Genomic DNA, 19,573 nt, shown 5'->3' with positions numbered 1-19,573 from the left:
AGAGGAAAATGCTCCACTGCCGTGCCTTCATTCTCAATACTGACATTTTCTAATGCAAGCGCTTCAGGATCAACACTGCAATGTTGATTGCACTCCACTGCTCCACTGCCGGGTGTTCAGCCTCAACACTGCAATGCATCAATGCAGATTCTTCATCCTCAACACTGCAATGCGCCACTGCCGGGTCTTCATCCTCAATGCTGACATTCTCCAATGGAAGTTCTTAAGGCTCAACACCGAAATGCTCCACTGCTGGGTGTTCTTCCTCAACACTGCAATGCTGTAATGCAGGTTCTTCAGGCTCAACACTGCAATGCTCCACTGCCGGGTTTTCAGCTTCAACACTGCAATGCTCCACAGCCGAGTCTTCATCCTCAATACTACAATTCTCAAATTTAAGTTCTTCAGGCTCAACACTGCAATGCTCCACTAACGGGTGTTCTTCCTCCACTCTGCAATGCTACAATGCAGGTTTTTTATCCTCAACCCTGCAATCATCCACTGTTGGGTCTTCTTCCTCAATATTGCAATTCTCCAATGCAGGTTCTTCAGGCACAACACTGCAATGCTCCACTGCCAGGTGCTCATCCTCAACAATACAATACTCCAAAGCAGGTTCTCCAGGCTCAACACTGAAATTCTCCACTGCCGGGTGTTAAACCTCAACACTGCAATGCTCCAATGCCGAGTCTTCAGCCTCAACACTGACATTCTCCAAAGCAGGTTCTTCAGACTCAACACTCAAATGCTCCACTGCTGGGTTTTCATCCTCAACACTGCAATGCTCCAATGCAGGTTCTTCAGGCTCAACACTGAAATGTTCCAATGCCGGGTGTTCAGCTTCAGCACTCCAATTCTCCACTGCCGGGTGTTCAGCTTCAACACTGCAATTCTCCACTGACGGGTCTACAGCCTCAACACTGACATTCTCGAATGCAGGTTCTTCAGGCTCAACACTGAAATGCTCCACTGCCAGTTGTTCTTCCTCAACATTGACATTCTCCAATACAGGTTCTTCAGGCTCAACACTGCAATGCTCCACTGTCTGGTCTTCATACTCAACACTGCAATGCTACCATTCAGGTTCTTTAGGCTCCACACTGCAATGCTCCAATGCTGGGTCCTCAGCCTCAACATTGACTTTTTCCAATGCAGGTTCTCCAGGCTCAACACTGCAATGCTGCACTGCCGGGTGTTCAGCCTCAATACTGCAATGCTCCAATGCAGGTTCCTCATCCTCAACACTGCAATTCTCCACTGCTGGGTCTTAAGCCTCAACACTGATATTCTCCAATGCACGTTTTTCAGGCTCAACACTAAAATGTTTCACTGCTGGGTGTTCAGCTTCAACACTGCAATGCTCCAATGCCGGGTCGTCAGTCTCAACACTGACATTAACCAAAGCAGGTTCTTAAGGCTCTACACTGCAATGCTCCACTGCCAGGTTTTCAGCCTCAACACTGCAATGCTCAAAAGCAGGTTCTTCATCCTCAACACTGCAATACTCCACTGCCGGGTCTTCAGCCTCAACACTGACATTCTCCAATGCAGGTTTTTGAGGCTCAACACTAAAATGCTCCACTGCCGGGTGTTCAGCCTCAACACTGCAATGCTCAAATGCCAGGTCTTCAGTCTCAACACTGACATTCTCCAATGCGGGTTCTTCAAGCTCAACACTGCCAGGTGTTCAGCCTCAGCACTGCAATGCAACGTTTGTTCAAAAAGTTATTGGCGTGCGTGTAACTTTGGGGCAGGGCAGATCTTGCATTCAATGCATAGGCAAAGAGTATGGGAGTACCAAATTACTAATAATGGGAACATTGCTCTCAGGTGGCTATCCAGTACGTCAATTCAAAGGATTATTGGGGTGCATGTAACTTTGGGGCAGGGCAGGCCTTTCATTCAATGCATAGGCAAACAGTATGGGAGAATCAAATTACTAATAATGGGAACATTGTTCTCAGGTGGCCATCCAGTATGACAATTCAAAGGATTATTGGTGTGCGTGTAACTTTGGGGCAGGGGAGGCCTTGCATTCAATGCATAGGCAAACAGTATGGGAGTACCAAATTCCTAATAATGGGAACATTGCTTTCAGGTGGCCCTCCTGTATGTCTATTCAAATGAGTATTGAGGTGCGTCCTAATTTTTGGCAGCCCTGCCAATCACTGCATAGGCTAAAAACAGTATAGGAGACCCACTATTTAATAATGGGATCAACAAAGCATAGCTGGTTGATGGATCACAAAGAATAGTAAAGGCCGCCTGATGGCCCTATAAAAATGGTCTTTGTGACTTTCATAGTCCCTTCTTCATAAATGAAACAGGATGTGCCTGATGATGTGTCACCCATCACATGCCCAGTTAAAGTTGTAAAATGTTAAAATTACTTTTCACAGTGAATGCATTTGTCATGGTTGAAAGCAATGCTAAAGTCGAAAAACATATCAAAAATACTATGTGCGAACATAGCCCAAGGTGTGGAGGATCTTTTTGGGTTATTTATTTTGCCTTATGGACAAGTCATTACTAGAATTGAGCGAAACGGGTCGAAAAAATTCAAAAGTCGCTGGCTTTCGCCAAATTCGGGTTTCATGAAACGAAACCCGACCTCAGCGTGAGGTCGGCCACGAGGTCGGCGACTTTAGCGCCAAAGTCACGTTTCAAAACATGCTTCAGCGCCCTTTTTCAGCCAATGAGGAAGAACGGACACTGTGGGCAACGTGATGACATAGGCAGCGGTCCCCACCATCTTTGAGAAGGGCATGCAAGTGATTGGCTTGCTTTGGGGGGCGCCACAGGGGGTATAAAAGGCCGTGCACGCTGACCGCCATCTTACTTCTGCTGATCTCAGTATAGGGAGAGATGCTGCTGCTGCAGATTCTGTAGGGAGAGCGTTAGGCAGGGAAGAAGAAAAAAAATCAGCTGCTGCTGCTAGCGATTTTGCCTGTACAACACACCGTCACTGTGCAGTGCAAGGGGAGGCTATATTTTGGTGGATCAGCTCTGTTGATTGTTAGGCTGCCTTATAAGGCTACCTGATAGCTGCATTGCTGGTTTCACACTGCTTTGAAAACTGCTTTTTTAAAAGCAATCCTTTTTTTTTTAGTACTGGTGAGATACTGAGCGTGCATTTTTTCACACCGTACAGCGGTGTACGCTGCTCTCTCAGTACCGTGTAATGGCTGTTATCACGGCCACAGTGAAGCTAAGGGTGTGACTCTGTAAGGATAAGTCGAGGAGTTGTTCCGTTCTTACAGACCTCCACCTTATAGTTTTGTCTGTTTTTCAAACAGTCTAGTCTATTTGCTGTTTGATTACATTCAAAACTATAGAGAGACAGCGTGTGTCAGTCCGTATACTAAAAAAACACGGAGCTTGACAATTTAACATACACCGGACAGCGGTGTACATGCACGCTGCTCTCTCAGTACCGTGTAACGGCTGTTATCACGGCCACAGTGAAGCTAAGGGTGTGACTCTGTAAGGATAAGTCGAGGAGTTGTTTCGTTCTTACAGACCTACACTCTAGGGAGATTCCAATCCTGCCCTGTCCTATATAACATTTTTCACACCTGCCAAATTCATCCTGTCATACAGCGGTGTGATATACACTGGGCCTGACACAATACATCAGTGTCCAGAAGTGTGTAAGGACATTCCATTTCGCCCGTCCTATATAACATTTTTCACACCTGCCAAACTCAACCTGTCATACAGCGGTGTGATATACATTGGCCTGACACAATACATCAGTGTCCAGAAGTGTGTAAGGATATTCCATTTCTCCCGTCATATATCACATTTTACACACCAGCCAAATTCAGCCTGTCATACAGCGGTGTGATATACACTGGCCTGACACAATACATCAGTGTCCAGAAGTGTGTAAGGACATTCCATTTCTCCCGTCATATATCACATTTTTCACACCAGCCAAATTCAGCCTGTCATACAGCGGTGTGATATACATTGGGCCTCACACAATACATCAGTGTCCAGAAGTGTGTAAGGACAATCCATTTCTGCTGTCCTATGTCACATTTTTCACACCAGCCAAATTCAGCCTGTCATACAGCGGTGTGATATACATTGGGCCTGACACAATACATCAGTGTCCAGAAGTGTGTAAGGACATTCCATTTCGCCCGTCCTATATAACATTTTTCACACCTGCCAAACTCAACCTGTCATACAGCGGTGTGATATACATTGGCTGACACAATACATCAGTGTCCAGAAGTGTGTAAGGATATTCCATTTCTCCCGTCATATATCACATTTTACACACCAGCCAAATTCAGCCTGTCATACAGCGGTGTGATATACACTGGCCTGACACAATACATCAGTGTCCAGAAGTGTGTAAGGACATTCCATTTCTCCCGTCATATATCACATTTTTCACACCAGCCAAATTCAGCCTGTCATACAGCGGTGTGATATACATTGGGCCTCACACAATACATCAGTGTCCAGAAGTGTGTAAGGACAATCCATTTCTGCTGTCCTATGTCACATTTTTCACACCAGCCAAATTCAGCCTGTCATACAGCGGTGTGATATACATTGGGCCTCACACAATACATCAGTGTCCAGAAGTGTGTAAGGACATTCCATTTCTCCCGTCATATATCACATTTTACACACCAGCCAAATTCAGCCTGTCATACAGCGGTGTGATATACACTGGCCTGACACAATACATCATTGTCCAGAAGTGTGTAAGGACAATCCATTTCTGCAGTCCTATGTCACATTTTTCACACCAGCCTAATTCAGTCTGTCATACAGCGGTGTGATATACACTGGCCTGATGCAATACATCAGTGTCCAGAAGTGTGTAAGGACAATCCATTTCTGCCGTCCTATGTCACATTTTTCACACCAGCCAAATTCAGCCTGTCATACAGCGGTGTGATATACACTGGCCTGACACAATACATCAGTGTCCAGAAGTGTGTAAGGACAATCCATTTCTGCTGTCCTATGTCACATTTTTCACACCAGCCAAATTCAGTCTGTCATACAGCGGTGTGATATACATTGGGCCTCACACAATACATCAGTGTCCAGAAGTGTGTAAGGACAATCCATTTCTGCTGTCCTATGTCACATTTTTCACACCAGCCAAATTCAGCCTGTCATACAGCGGTGTGATATACACTGGCCTGACACAATACATCAGTGTCCAGAAGTGTGTAAGGACAATCCATTTCTGCCGTCCTATGTCACATTTTTCACACCAGCCTAATTCAGTCTGTCATACAGCGGTGTGATATACATTGGGCCTCACACAATACATCAGTGTCCAGAAGTGTGTAAGGACATTCCATTTCTCCCGTCATATATCACATTTTTCACACCAGCCAAATTCAGCCTGTCATACAGCGGTGTGATATACATTGGGCCTCACACAATACATCAGTGTCCAGAAGTGTGTAAGGACAATCCATTTCTGCCGTCCTATGTCACATTTTTCACACCAACCAAATTCAGCCTGTCATACAGCGGTGTGATATACATTGGGCCTCACACAATACATCAGTGTCCAGAAGTGTGTAAGGACAATCCACTTCTGCCGTCCTATGTCACATTTTTCACACCAGCCTAATTCAGTCTGTCATACAGCGGTGTGATATACATTGGGCCTCACACAATACATCAGTGTCCAGAAGTGTGTAAGGACATTCCATTTCTCCCGTCATATATCACATTTTACACACCAGCCAAATTCAGCCTGTCATACAGCGGTGTGATATACACTGGCCTGACACAATACATCATTGTCCAGAAGTGTGTAAGGACAATCCATTTCTGCGGTCCTATGTCACATTTTTCACACCAGCCTAATTCAGTCTGTCATACAGCGGTGTGATATACATTGGGCCTCACACAATACATCAGTGTCCAGAAGTGTGTAAGGACAATCCATTTCTGCGGTCCTATGTCACATTTTTCACACCAGCCTAATTCAGTCTGTCATACAGAGGTGTGATATACACTGGCCTGACACAATACATCAGTGTCCTGAAGTGTGTGCAGACCGGATATAACTTCAAGAGAAATGTGTTGTCTTCCAGGTGCAAAAATTAAAGATGTGTCTGACAGGATATCAGGACTCTTCAGACCTACAGATGACTACCCATTCCTGCTACTACATGTGGGGACAAATGACACTGCAAGAAACGACCTGGAAACCATCTGCAGAGACTTTGAAGACTTAGGCAAGAAAGTGAAAGAACTGGGAGCGCAGGTGGTCTTCTCTTCCATCCTCCCAGTGGATGGCCATGGAACAAGGAGGTGGAATAAGATTCTGCAGGTGAATAACTGGCTACGTCGATGGTGCCGTCAGCAACGATTTGGATTTCTGGATCACGGAGTGAACTACTTATACGATGGACTACTTGCTAGAGATGGGGTGCACCTTACGAAGACTGGAAAACATGTATTTGGAAGTCGCCTTGCTACACTTGTAAGGAGAGCTTTAAACTAGAACAACATGGGAAGGGAAGCAAAAGACCAGAAAAAGCCATAGACCTGACAAATGCTATTGAGAACTCTGCTATTAGAAGTGGAAAGGAAGAACAAAGACGAAAGAATCTAATTAATAAAAATATTGGAGAAAGAGAAACCAATCACAAACTAAAATGTTTCTATACTAATGCACAAAGCATGGGCAACAAACAAGGAGAATTGGAACTACTAACACAGGAAAAGAAATATGATGTCATTGGAATCACTGAAACTTGGTGGGACAATACACATGATTGGAATACAAGACTAGAAGGATACAACTTATTTGCAAGAAACAGACTTGATAAACGAGGAGGGGGTGTCGCATTGTATGTTAGAAACGCGTATATCTGCACAGAGATTGAAGCTTCAGAGACTGGGAGTTCTGTGGAAACTGTTTGGGTAAGAATACAAGGACAGAACAATGGAAAGGACACCATTGTAGGCATTTACTACAGGCCGCCTGTGCAAGCTGAAGATATGGATGAACTCTTTATGCATCAAATGGCCAAGTTCTCCAAAAAATATGACATAGTTGTCATGGGAGATTTCAACTATCCAGACATTTGTTGGGAATCTCTCTCAGGCAAAACTAACAGGTCAAGGAAATTCTTATCCTCTCTTGCTGACAACTTTATCTTCCAAAAGGTAAGGGAGAAAACAAGGGGAACTGCTACCTTGGATCTAATCCTTATAAACAGGGAGGAAATGGTTGAGGAGGTAAAAGTGGCTGGGACCCTAGGAGGTAGCGACCATGCTATTTTAGAATTTTGGATAACTAGAGGCGGAAGACCTGTGAAGACTCAGACATCAAGGTTAGATTTCAGAAAGGCAGATTTTAAGGGATTCAGAAAGAGAATTGGAGGGATCCAATGGCTGGATATCCTTAAAGACAAAAATGTCCAGGAAGGATGGGAAATCTTGAAAAATGAAATTCTCAAAGCACAGTTGTTAACAATTCCGAAAAGAGGGAAGAATAGGAAGCAGTTAAGGAAACCAGGATGGATGAACACAGAACTTAAGCACATGCTAAAAAGGAAGAAAAAAATGTTTATAAAATGGAAAGAGGGAGGCATATCTAAAGAAGAATATAATGCTGTCTGCAGAACCTGCAGGGCACAAATCAGATTATCTAAAGCTGAAAATGAATTGAGGCTTGCAAGAGATGTCAAAAGCAATAATAAAGGATTTTGGGGATATGTCAAAAGTAAAAGAAAAGTCAAAGATGCTATAGGATTTTTACAGGATGAAAATGATGAAATGGTAAGACAGGATGTTGAGAAGGCTGAACTTTTAAATTCCTATTTTGCATCTGTTTTCTCTCAGAAAGGAAATGTAACATCAACTGTTATTCACTGTCCTATTAAGGGAATAGAAGAATCCAGGATATCTATAAACAGAAAGATAGTGAGGAAACACTTAGCTAGCCTAAATGAATTCAAGTCTCCAGGTCCAGATGAATTACACCCCAGAGTACTGAAGGAGATAGCAGAAGAAATTTTTGAACCCCTCTCTATAATCTTTGAAAATTCTTGGAGAACAGGAGAAGTGCCAGAAGACTGGAGAAGAGCAAATGTTGTTCCTATCTTCAAAAAGGGGAAGAAGGTGGACCCAGGTAACTATAGGCCGGTGAGTCTGACTTCTATACCAGGAAAGATCTTTGAACAAATTATTAAACAACATGTATGTCAATACCTGGATAAGAATGAAGTGATTAAACAGAGTCAGCATGGGTTTGTAACTAATAAGTCATGTCAGACTAACTTAATTTCCTTCTATGACGGTATCACTGATTGGGTGGATCAAGGAAATGCTGTAGATATAGTATATCTTGACTTCAGCAAAGCATTTGACAAAGTCTCTCATACAATCCTTATTGAAAAAATGATTAAGTATGGAATGGACAAGGCAACTGTTAGGTGGATTCATAACTGGCTTAGTGATCGGACCCAAAGAGTGGTCGTAAATGGCTGCACATCCAGTTGGAAGAATGTCTCAAGTGGGGTACCACAGGGCTCTGTCCTGGGCCCTGTATTGTTCAACATCTTTATCAACGATTTAGATGAAGGAATTGAGGGTAAACTGATTAAATTTGCTGATGACACAAAGCTAGGAGGGATAGCTAATACTAGAGAAGAGAGAGAGAGGATTCAAAAAGATTTAAATAAACTGGAGAAGTGGGCAGCAACTAACAGAATGGTTTTTAACAGGGAGAAATGCAAAGTACTACATCTGGGCAATAAAAATGGAAAAAACATATATAGAATGGGAGGAATAGGGCTAAGTGACAGCACATGTGAAAAAGACTTGGGTATACTAATAGATCACAGACTGAATATGAGTCAACAGTGTGATGCAGCAGCAAAAAAGGCAAATGCAATTCTAGGATGTATTAACAGAAGCATACAGTCTAGATCACGTGAAGTCATTATTTCCCTCTACTCCTCTTTGGTCAGACCTCATCTGGAATATTGTGTCCAGTTTTGGGCACCACATTTTAAAAAAGACATCAACAAACTGGAGCAAGTTCAGAAAAGAGCGACCAGAATGGTGACCGGTCTGCAAACCCTGTCTTATGAGGAAAGGTTGCAGGATTTGGGAATGTTTAGTTTGCAAAAGAGAAGACTGAGAGGAGACTTAATAGCTGTCTACAAATATCTAAAGGGCTGTCACATTGTAGAAGGATCAACTTTATTCTCATTTGCACAAGGAAAGACTAGAAGCAATGGGATGAAACTGAATGGGAGGAGACACAGATTAGATATTAGAAAAAACTTTTTGACAGTTAGAGTGATCAATGAGTGGAACAGGCTGCCACGAGAAGTGGTGAGTTCTCCTTCAATGGAAGTCTTCAAACAGAGGCTGGACAGACATCTGACTGGGATGATTTAGCGAATCCTGCTTTGAGCAGGGGGTTGGACCAGATGGCCCAGGAGGTCCCTTCCAACTCTACGATTCTATGATTCTATGATTCTATGATTCCATTTCTCCCGTCATATATCACATTTTACACACCAGCCAAATTCAGTCTGTCATACAGCGGTGTGATAAAAATTGGGCCTCACACAATACATCAGTGTCCAGAAGAGTGTAAGGACATTCCATTTCTCCCGTCATATATCACATTTTACACACCAGCCAAATTCAGCCTGTCATACAGCGGTGTGATATACACTGGCCTGACACAATACATCATTGTCCAGAAGTGTGTAAGGACAATCCATTTCTGCGGTCCTATGTCACATTTTTCACACCAGCCTAATTCAGTCTGTCATACAGCGGTGTGATATACATTGGGCCTCACACAATACATCAGTGTCCAGAAGTGTGTAAGGACAATCCATTTCTGCGGTCCTATGTCACATTTTTCACACCAGCCTAATTCAGTCTGTCATACAGAGGTGTGATATACACTGGCCTGACACAATACATCAGTGTCCTGAAGTGTGTAAGGACATTCCATTTCTCCCGTCATATATCACATTTTACACACCAGCCAAATTCAGTCTGTCATACAGCGGTGTGATATACATTGGGCCTCACACAATACATCAGTGTCCAGAAGTGTGTAAGGACATTCCATTTCTCCCGTCATATATCACATTTTACACACCAGCCAAATTCAGCCTGTCATACAGCGGTGTGATATACACTGGCCTGACACAATACATCAGTGTCCAGAATTGTGTAAGGATATTCCATTTCTCCCGTCATATATCACATTTTACACACCAGCCAAATTCAGCCTGTCATACAGCGGTGTGATATACATTGGGCCTCACACAATACATCAGTGTCCAGAAGTGTGTAAGGACAATCCATTTCTGCCGTCCTATGTCACATTTTTCACACCAGCCTAATTCAGTCTGTCATACAGCGGTGTGATATACATTGGGCCTCACACAATGCATCAGTGTCCAGAAATGTGTAAGGACATTCCATTTCTCTCGTCATATATCACATTTTACACACCAGCCAAATTCAGCCTGTCATACAGCGGTGTGATATACATTGGGCCTCACACAATACATCAGTGTCCAGAAGTGTGTAAGGACAATCCATTTCTGCCGTCCTATGTCACATTTTTCACACCAGCCAAATTCAGCCTGTCATACAGCGGTGTGATATACACTGGCCTGACACAATACATCAGTGTCCAGAAGTGGTAGGAGAATTAAATTCTCCCCTGTCCTATATACACCTTGTACCTTGTTTTACAGTTCCATATCGTTGGTGGAATTGTGGGTACATTTTTCAAAAAAATGAGGAAGTGTGGTGTAAGAGGCCGTGTTAGTGGGCGGGGGTTGCCAGCTGTTAATGATGGTGTTGGATCTGCTGGTAGTGGCAAAAGCAAAATAACACCTAATGCAGGAGGTGTTAAGCCTGCGTCATCGTCTGGCTCCACAAGGCCTCGAAGGCTCCCTTTTCTGGGAGTAGGTAAACCGCTTTTAAAGCCGGAGCTTCAGGAACAAGTTTTGGCCTACATTGCTGACTCGGCCTCCAGCTTTATCGCCTCCTCTTCTGAACTTTCAAAAAATAAAAGCACTGAGTCGTCTTTGGAGGCTCATGGTCATGAACCACACCTTTCTTTGTGTCCTTCACCCCAACCAAAATTGAAGGATGCGGCAGGCCACACAACAGATTACTCCATGGAGCTGTTTTCACATACCATGCCTGGGTTATCAAGTCAAATGGTGAATTACCCAGGCCAAGATGAATCTGACATGGAGTGCACTGATGCACAGCCACTGATAGATGATTCTGCTGGTACATTCACTCAGAGCACGATATAGTCCTCGCAGTGTACTGAGCCAGATTCTGACCCTGATGAAACTCAGGTGCCCCTTCCCGCATACTATACCACCGTACACGGTGACACAGAGGAAGGTGCACATGACATTGAAGAGGAGGTGATGGATGACCCAGTTGTTGACCCAGATTGGCATCTATTGGGGGAAGAGGGTGCCGCTGCCAATAGCTCTGAAGAGGAGGAGGAGCATCCGCAGCAGGCATCGACATCGCAACAGCTGTTATCTGACAGGCACGGAGCAGTCCAAAAACGGGTTACAAAAAGCCAAAAAGTTGCTGGACTGCTTGGCCAGATGGTCAAAATAGCACAGCGTGCAAGGATGCAAAATGTCTTCAATAGTAGGAAGAGTGCAGTGTGGCACTTTTTTGAACAAAATCCTAATGATCAGGCCAAGGTTATCTGTAAGAAGTGCGCAAAGACCTTTAGCTGAGGGAAAATCTGAAAAATTTGAATACCAGTTGCATGCTTAGACATTTAACCACCATGCACTTGCAAGCGTGGACGGAACACCAAACCTCAAGTACCACATGTGCAAATGCTCCCAAAGAAGGTAGTCAGCAACGCTACATTGTTTCCCCCACTGTAAGCCCACCGTTTAGCACAGCAGCAAATGTTGAGGTGTCGTTGCAAGGCCAAAGCTGTCAGGGAATCACAATGTTATATCAACCAAAGACTGAATCTAGGTCATCAGAAAGAGCACCAACTCCATCACCATCATCAACCCTCTCTCAGTCCGCCCTGTCCACCCCTAGTTCCACCATAGGCATCTCTCAAGTCCAGCTCACCCTGCCAGAGACTGAGTAGGACAAGAAAGTACTCATCCTCTCATACGCATACACTGGGTTTGAACGCCCACATTGCCAAACTAATCTCGTTAGAGATGATGCCCTATCGGTTGGTGGAAAGCGCAGCTTTCCTCGAACTCATGGCCTACGCAGTACCACACTATGAACTACCCAGTCACCACTTCTTTTCTCGCAAAGCCATCCCAGCCCTCCACCTTCATGTGAAGGACCGCATTGTCCATGCACTCAAGCAATCAGTGAGTGGAAAGGTGCACCTCACAACTGATGCATGGTCCAGTAGGCATGGCCAGGGCCATTACGTGTCCATCACTGCGCACTGGGTTAATGTGGTGGATGCAGGGTCCACAGGGGACAGCGGTGGTGGGACAGTGCTGCCTAGCCCACGGTATAGGAAACAGTTGGCTGTAGGCGTTCGACCCTCCTCCTCCTACTCCTCTAGAAGTGAAAGCTCGTCCCCAGAGTGCAGTCGCAGCAGCACTCCATCCGCAGCTGCCAGTGTTGCACACGAGGTGTCCCCCTATCGATCAGCTAGTGGAAAGCGTCAGCAGGCTGTGTTGAAGATGATGTGTTTGGGCGACAGACACACCGCGGAGGTACTGGCCGACTACTTTCAGCAACAAACTGAGTCATGGCTGGGCAGTCTACATCTTGAGGCAGGCAAGGTAGTCAGCGATAACGGCCGTAATTTTGTGGCTGCCATAGCCCTTTCAAAACTCAGACACATACCTTGCTTGGCTCACACCTTGAACCTGGTGGTGCAGTGATTCCTCAATAATTATCCAGAGTTAACAGGCCTGCTCCAGAAGGTTCGAAAACTGTGCTCGCACATCCGCCGGTTGCCCGTACCCTCCAGTCGTATGCAGAAGCTGCAGCGATTGGTACACCTTCCCAAGCACCGGCTAATTATCGACGTTGCAACAAGGTGGAACTCCACCCTGCACATGGTTGAGCGACTGTGCGAACAGAGGCATGCCATAATGCATTTGTGGGAGGATACCCGGACAGGCACTTTTAGGGCAGACATGGAGTTGACAGGTGTGCAGTGCTCAAAGCTGAAAGACCTCTGTAAAGTCCTTCAGTGTTTTGAGGAATGCACACGGCTGGTAAGCGCAGACGACGCCATCCTAAGCATGAGCATCCCACTTATGCGTCTGCTCATGCAAACTTTGATGCACATTAAGGAGCAGGCATCTGCAGCCGAGGTTGACGAAGAGGAAAAGGAGGAGGAAATCCTTGATGACAGTCAGCCATTGTCTGCTCCGGGACCTCTCCTGGACGAGGTGGAGGAAGAAGAGGAAGAGGAGGAGGAGGGTGATGATGGGGATGATTATTTAGGGGAGGAGGATGCTTCTCGTGTGTCCAGAGAAAATGTTGGCGTGGCAAGGTCTGGTACAGGGTTTGTGCGTGACTGGAGGGATGTGGATTTGCCAGAAAGTGCTCCTCCACCAAGCAGTCGCACTGCATCACTGACACCGGGAACATTGGCCCACATGTCAGATTATGCCTTGCAGATCCTAAAAAGGGACCCCTGCATTGCCAAAATGATGAACGATGATGACTACTGGTTGGCCAGCATCCTGGATCCACGCTATAAAGGCAAATTCCAAAATATCATGCCACAGGAGAACCTTGACCTAATATTGGCTAACAAGCAAGCTACTCTGGTAAACCGGTTGGTTGAGGCATTCCCAGCACACAGCAGCGGTGATGGTTCTCACATGAGCCGTAGGGGCCAGGGGCAGCTTGGAAGAGGTGTTCGTGGTGCACAAATCAGAAGTGGCGTTGGAGACAGGGGTTTCATGACCATGTTGTGGACTGATTTTTCAAGTCCCGCTCACACGACTGGTAATACTGCATCGATGGAAAGTGACAGGAGACAGCACTTGTCAGCTATGGTTATAAACTACTTTTCCTCCCATGTCGATGTGCTCCCTCACAGGTCATTCCCCTTTGACTATTGGGCCGCTAAACTGGACACCTGGCCTGAATTGGCACAATATGCGCTACAGGAGCTCGCTTGCCCAGCTGCAAGTGTGCTATCGGAAAGAGTCTTCAGTGCTGCTGGATCAATCCTGACAGAAAAAAGGACCCGTCTGTCGACCCAAAATGTGGATGATCTAACCTTCATTAAAATGAACCATGCATGGGTTTCCAAGGATTTTGTCCCACCTTCCCCTGATGACACATAGGTTGACAGAAAAATGGCTTGCTTTGGTCCTCCTCTTCCTGGGACTTGAACAATTTCGCCTTTTGCATCAGCTGAATGTCCAACATCAACATATGCCACTTTCTAAAACTCCCTAACTGTGCTGCCTCCCCCCCCCATGGCCGGGGTCACCACCTAGCGCATGAAACCGTGTGAGTGCCGTCGCCCTGGACAGGTGGGTGGGCCGACTCTTGGGCGCGGGCACTGACACAGGGTCCCTCATAGTGCAATCAAGTGTCTCTGACGGTGGTGGTGCACACCCGCCGTCAGACACACCGCCGTACTATGAGAGGCCCAGTGCCAGTACCGACGCCCACGAATGGGCCCCCCTTGCTTGGGCAGGGCCCCAGCATTTGCAATCTTTACCTCTCTCTGCTCCTCCGCTGTGTAGTCAGGGCCGTCAAATCCATACTGGGCCTGACACCGTCTGAGCCTGCCTCCTGATCTATAGACATATATTTTGAATGTGTACACTATGCTATCCATACATGTTATCCGGTGATACGGTACCTTTTCTCACCTTTGTGCAATCACGTGTAATCCATACTGGGCCTGACACCGTCTGAGCCTGCCTCCTGATCTATAGACATATATTTTGAATGTGTACACTATGCTATCCATACATGTTATCCGGTGATACGGTACCCTTTCTCACCTTTGTGCAATCACATGTAATCCATACTGGGCCTGAGAACGGCTGGCGAGCTATTAAGCAAGCTACAGCACCTGTGGTTTGCACACGTAAGTTTTTCATTTTTTTCAGGAATGACGGTTAGGCCTAATTCCGGAACTGCGGTTGACCTGCACTTACTGGGAAATCATCGTTCGCGAGTAATAATTGTAATCAGTGATCCACATCACTAACGTTGTTCAGCGGGTTATCTGCACCTGTAAGTGACAAACGCTGGCCTTTTCAGTGTAGCGCACATGCAGCCACGGACATGTAAGGGCATGACACACCAGTTATTGGCCAATCTCATGTGCCAGAGCCTCACGTGTCCCTCTAGTAAGCCGGACTCGGACCACGGGGCATGACGGAGTCTCGTTCGTTAACGGAATTAAGCTTGCAATGTGTGCATCTTTTTTGTTGCTGGATGGTTGAGGTTGCCCGTGTTGAGTCAAATTACGCCGCAGACTCCACTCCTGGTGGTGCCCTTCTGGACATTCCTTTAAGGTTCAGCTTTGCAACCATACTGCTCACGTAAAACAAACACTTTGCCTTCATGAACGCTGTTTGGAGGGTCATGACTCGTGGGAATAACGCCACCCAATCAGTTCACCTGCTAGAGAGATCATTCATTGCTCCCAAGCATGACATCACACTCCCTAGGAGGAAGGTAATGCCACTGTGGCGACCGTACTCCTGGGGGCGACACAAGTGCACTGATGCCCAGCCACTGCTCGATGAATCTGCTGGTACATTGACCCAGACCACTACATTCCCCTCGCACTCTACACGGCCTGAATCTGACCCTGATGAAACTCAGGTTACCCTTCCCATATACTGTTCCATCTTACACGGTGACAAAGAGGAAGCTGCAGATGAAAGTGCAGGTTCGGCCCACCCGCCGTCAGAGACATGACCGTACTATCAGGGGCCCTGTGCCAGTGCCGTCGCCAACGAGCGGGCCCCCCCTGCTTGCTCAGGATTACAGCACTTGCCAGGTTGAAATACTGTGCAGTGAGATGGAAGATGGGGACGACGAGGAGTCCAGACTAGTACAGGGATTCCCTAGCGAGGAGACTTATTTCATTGTTTTCAATGTTGGGACAGCAATTTTTGGAGAGCACTATACTCTGGAGAATGATAGATGGGGCCCACCATACACTGGAACATTCCAAAGGTGGACATCAGACACTGGAGCAGCATTTACAGGGCCCATTATACACTAGAGCATTAGAAATGGGGCCCATTATGTATGGAGCATTATTTGGGCCCATAAGACAGTGGAGCTTCATCCATGGGGACCAACATATGCTGTAGCATTATGTGGAGCTCATCATATACTGTTTTAAACATTATATGGGACCAATGATTCTGTATGGAGAAATAGATGGGCCTCGTCATGAGATGTAAAAAGTGAAGCATTTTTCTTTGTAGTATACCACTATTTCTCTGCCGTATCGGAGCAGCATGAGTTGTGGTATGTGCTAAAGGGGCGCTCTTTCGCCCAGGGCACCTGAAAACCTGGAGCCAGCCCTACCCCCCCACAACTTTAGCCAAATAACCCCCATTTTTCAGTGCGTAACTAGTATTATGAAGTAAATAAAGGGTGACAAGCATCAGTAATAAGAATTTATGCTTTTGGCATTCAAATGGGCACTGTAAGTGTGTTTCCTGTCCTCTTCTCACTGCCGACTTTTCTTCCCCATTGACTTACATTGGGTTTCGTGTTTCAGTCGGACCCCCGACTTTTCCCTATAGTCAGCTGATTTCGTTCGACCCGACTTCTGCGAAAGTAGGGTTTCGCAAAACCCAACTCGACCCGAAAGAAGGCAAAGTCGCTCATCTCTAGTCATTACCCTGGAAAGAATGTTCCTTAACATATTTCCCAGGAAAATGCTATGTTTTAGTGTGCATCTGTAAAAGTGGCGTAAGACTGACAACATTGTTCACAGCAGTAATCTGGGAGTCAGAAATGCTTCCAGGGATCTTCCCCATGCTGTTCCCATGTCTTTAGGGCACTGTTCCTATTGACTTCATCAATTTTTAGTCCATCTCCAGACAGCTGGAGGGGGGGCACTATAAAAATGCTCAAGTTTCCCATAGACTTACCTTGGGCTCATTGCTCGGGTTAAGCACCCAAGCATTCCAATATGCTCGACCCGAACAATGAGCACCAGAGCATTTTAGTGCTGGCCCATCACTAGTGTCTGCCACTAATTTTAGCTGTTTGGAAAACTTTTTGACACCCTCAAGGTGTTGTCTATGCATTTGGTTTTGCCTTCCATTAAATATAATGGGATTCGGATATGTTTGACGAACTGTTTGGGGAACTGTTCAGCACACGGCAGTCCATTTGGCAAATCCGAACCTTGAAAGGTTCGCTCAACTCTAGTGTCTAGAACATAATTACACACCCCTAAACTGACATGTCAACTTAAGGTATGGTATGCCAAATTGTAATTATTATATGAGGATCATGTGCTTTAATTATGGTTTGTTTGCAATAAAATAATGCTAGCCTTCTATTGAAGTATTTCTGCATGTCTATATCTAAGTGTGGCTAGTCCTTTATGGTTGCATTGTGTGGAATTATGCTCAAATGGGGAGAACCCATCATGTTCTATATGCAAAATCTTTATTTTAAAATGTCACGAACATCAAATGCTTCTACAGTTGATGACATTCTTCACTGTTCAAACAAAAAGGATGCTGAAAGTGAGCAACCACAACAACTTTGTGTTTATCGTAGCTTGCTGACAGATTGGTACTGTAAACGGCCCATGCAGATCCATGGCAGTAAAGTGATCGATTCTATACTCGTAAATAGATAAAAACAATGAAAATTAAAAAAAAATACAATTTACATGAACAATATAAAGAAAGGCACTGTCACTTTATCCCCTTTACCCCCCCAAGCCTGTTTTAACCTTCATGACCAGGCCAATTTTTCCAATTCTGACCAGTGTCACTTTATGTGGTTATAACTGGAACGCTTCAATGGATCCCACTGATTCTGATTGTTTTTGCAATTTTCAATTTTTTTTATTTTCCTGCCTTTAAATGAGTTATGTCACACAAAATAATACATAACATTTCCCACATGTGTTCTTTACATCACCACAATTTTTGAAACATAATTTTTTTGTTAGGAAGTTAAAATGGTTAAAAGTTGGCCAGTGATTTCTCATTTTTACAACAAAATTTACAAAACCAATATGTTTAGGGACCACATCACATTTGAAGTGATTTTGAGGTGACTATATGACAGAAAACACCAAAAATGTATAGCATTTTAAAGATTCCACCCCTCAGGATGTTCAAAATCATATTCAAGAAATTTATTAACCTTTTAGGTGCTTCACAGGAACTGAAGCAATGTGGAAGGAAAAAAAATAAATTTAAACTTTTTTTCTGACCCAATTTTTTTTTCACAAGGGTAACAGGAGATAATAGACTCTAAAATTTGTTGGGCAATTTCTCCTGAGCATGCCGATGCCCCATATGTGGGATAAAACAACTGTTTGGGCACATATAAGAGCTCAGAAGGGAAGGAGCACCGTTTGACTTTTTGAACTAAAAATTTGCTGGAACAGAGAGAGGGCGCCATGTCAAGTTTGAAGAGCATCTGATGTGCCAAATCATTGGAGACCAAACACCACAAGTAGAGATGAGCCGGGTTTCATGAAACCCGACTTTCTCAAAAGTTGGGTCGAATGCAATCGGCCGATTATCGTGAAAAGTCGAAGGCCGACTGAAACACGAAACCCAATGCAAGTCAAAGGGGAACCAAGGTCGGCAGTGAGTGAAGGACAGGACACACATCTACAGTGCCCATTTTAATGCCAAAAACATCAATTCTTATTACTTAAGCTTGTCAACCTTAATTTACTTTATAATAATAGTTAGGCATTGAAAACTGGGGGTTATTTGGCTAAAGTTGTGGGGAGGTTGGGCTGGCTCCAGATATTCGTGGGCCCTGGGCCAAAGAGTGTCACTGGGCTCCTTTAACACATGCCACAATTCATGATCCTCTGATACGGCATAGAAATAGCGGTATAGTACAATGAAAAATACTTCACTTCTTACATCTCATGACTGATATCCATTTTAAATTCTCCAATAGCTCCAAAAACGGACAGCATATTACTCCATACAGTAATATGGCCACCGCATAGTGCGCTATACAGAGTAATGAGGCCCATATATTTCTCCATACAGAATCATTGGTCCCATATAATGTTCTATACTGTACCACATAATGCTACAGTATATGTTGGTCCCCATGGATGAAGCTCCACTGTCTTATGGGCCCAAATAATGCTCCATATATAATAGGCCCCATTTCTAAATTCTAAAACTCCAGTGTATAATGGGCCCTGTAAATGCTTCTCCAGTGTCTTATGTCCACCTTTGGAATGCTCCAGTGTATGGTGGGACTCATATCATTCTCCAGAGTATAGTGCTCCCCAAAAATTGCTGTCCCAACATTGAAAACAATTAAATAAGTCTCCTCGCTAGGGAATCCCTGTACTAGTCTGGACTCCACGTCGTCCCCATCTTCCATCTCA

This window comes from Dendrobates tinctorius, unplaced genomic scaffold (genome assembly GCF_039654945.1).
Source record: "Dendrobates tinctorius isolate UK_male_01 unplaced genomic scaffold, ASM3965494v1 ptg000064l, whole genome shotgun sequence".
NCBI classification, from domain to species: domain Eukaryota; kingdom Metazoa; phylum Chordata; class Amphibia; order Anura; family Dendrobatidae; genus Dendrobates; species Dendrobates tinctorius.
Note: the sequence above shows the minus strand (reverse complement) of the source record.